Below are 2,500 nucleotides of genomic sequence, written 5' to 3'. Positions count from 1 at the left end.
TTCTCATGATGTATAATTCATTAAGCAATAAGGCCCGAGGAGGTGTGGTACAGTGCCTTGTGAAAGTATTCGGCCCCCTTGAACTTTGCGACCTTTTGCCACATTTCAGGCTTCAAACATAAAGATATAAAACTGTATTTGTTTGTGAAGAATCAACAACAAGTGGGACACAATCATGAAGTGGAACGACATTTATTGGATATTTCAAACTTTTTTAACAAATCAAAAACAGAAAAATTGGGCGTGCAAAATTATTCAGCCCCCTTAAGTTAATACTTTGTAGCGCCACCTTTTGCTGCGATTACAGCTGTAAGTCGCTTGGGGTATGTCTCTATCAGTTTTGCACATCGAGAGACTGAAATGTTTTCACATTCCTCCTTGCAAAACAGCTCGAGCTCAGTGAGGTTGGATGGAGAGCATTTGTGAACAGCAGTTTTCAGTTCTTTCCACAGATTCTCGATTGGATTCAGGTCTGGACTTTGACTTGGCCATTCTAACACCTGGATATGTTTATTTTTGAACCATTCCATTGTAGAGTTTGCTTTATGTTTTGGATCATTGTCTTGTTGGAAGACAAATCTCCGTCCCAGTCTCAGGTCTTTTGCAGACTCCATCAGGTTTTCTTCCAGAATGGTCCTGTATTTGGCTCCATCCATCTTCCCATCAATTTTAACCATCTTCCCTGTCCCTTCTGAAGAAAAGCAGGCCCAAACCATGATGCTGCCACCACCAGGTTTGACAGTGGGGATGGTGTGTTCAGGGTGATGAGCTGTGTTGCTTTTACGCCAAACATAACGTTTTGCATTGTTGCCAAAAAGTTCAATTTTGGTTTCATCTGACCAGAGCACCTTCTTCCACATGTTTGGTGTGTCTCCCAGGTGGCTTGTGGCAAACTTTAAATGACACTTTTTATGTATATCTTCCATAAAGGCCAGATTTGTGCAATATACGATTGATTGTTGTCCTATGGACAGAGTCTCCCACCTCAGCTGTAGATCTCTGCAGTTCATCCAGAGTGATCATGGGCCTCTTGGCTGCATCTCTGATCAGTCTTCTCCTTGTATGAGCTGAAAGTTTAGAGGGACGGCCAGGTCTTGGTGTCACGCCTTTGTCATGGTGTTTTGTGTTTTCATTATATATTTTGGTCAGGCCAGGGTGTGACATGGGTTATGTGTTGTGTTTCGTATTGGGGTTTTGTAGGATTTGGGATTGCTATGATTAGGGGTGTGTCTAGTTAGGCTTGGGCTGCCTGAGGCGGTTCTCGATCAGAGTCAGGTGTTTCTTGTTGTCTCTGATGGGGAACTGTATTTAGGTAGCCTGAGTTTCGCTTTGTATTTCGTGGGTGATTGTTCCTGTCTCTGTGTAGTTTCACCAGAAAGTCTGTAATTAGGTTTCACGTTCCGTTTGTTGGTTTTCTATTTATTAGTTTGTTCATGTATCGTTCCGTCATTTGTTTTCATTAAAGATCATGATTAACCACCACGCTGCATTTCGGTCCTCTCCTTCAACAAACGAAGAACGCCATTACACTTGGTAGATTTGCAGTGGTCTGATACTCCTTCCATTTCAATATTATCGCTTGCACAGTGCTCCTTGGGATGTTTAAAGCTTGGGAAATCTTTTTGTATCCAAATCCGGCTTTAAACTTCTTCACAACAATATCTCGGACCTGCCTGGTGTGTTCCTTGTTCTTCATGATGCTCTCTGCGCTTTTAACAGACCTCTGAGACTATCACAGTGCAGGTACATTTATACGGAGACTTGATTACACACAGGTGGATTGTATTTATCATCATTAGTCATTTAGGTCAACATTGGATCATTCAGAGATCCTCACTGAACTTCTGGAGAGAGTTTGCTGCACTGAAAGTAAAGGGGCTGAATAATTTTGCACGCCCAATTTTTCAGTTTTTGATTTGTTAAAAAAGTTTGAAATATCCAATAAATGTCGTTCCACTTCATGATTGTGTCCCACTTGTTGTTGATCCTTCACAAAAAAATACAGTTTTATATCTTTATGTTTGAAGCCTGAAATGTGGCAAAAGGTCGCAAAGTTCAAGGGGGCCGAATACTTTCGCAAGGCACTGTATATGGCCAATATACCACAGCTAAGGACTGTTCTTATGCATTACGCAACTCGGAGTGCCTGGATACAGTCCTTAGACGTGGTATATTGGCAATATATCACAAACCCCCGAGGTGCATTATTGCTATTATAAACTGTTTACCAACGTAATTAGAGCAGTAAAAATAAACGTTTTGTCATACCCGTGGTATACGGTCTGATATACCATGGCTGTCAGCCAATCAGCATTCAGTGCTCGAACCACCCAGTTTATAATAAATACTATATCACTGTTATCCTGCTGCTCTTCTCTGTTTCATGTGGCAGTCGAAGAGAGTCGTTGTACATTTACAAAACATGTATATTTTTTGTCGTTTAGCAGACGCTCTCATGCAGAGTGACTCAAGTCAGTAACGCGCATGAAACTTCAGGCTG

General features: G+C 41.6%; 1 protein-coding gene across 16 annotated transcripts in view; it reads right to left on the bottom strand.

Moving 5' to 3' along the window:
• LOC109867051 (coiled-coil domain-containing protein 136) overlaps positions 1-2,500 on the bottom strand; it is a 60,356-nt gene that overhangs the window by 54,670 nt on the left and 3,186 nt on the right. The window lies entirely within an intron of this gene.

This window comes from Oncorhynchus kisutch, linkage group LG22, assembly GCF_002021735.2.
Source record: "Oncorhynchus kisutch isolate 150728-3 linkage group LG22, Okis_V2, whole genome shotgun sequence".
Taxonomy (NCBI): domain Eukaryota; kingdom Metazoa; phylum Chordata; class Actinopteri; order Salmoniformes; family Salmonidae; genus Oncorhynchus; species Oncorhynchus kisutch.
This window is presented reverse-complemented; position numbering and strand designations above follow the sequence as displayed.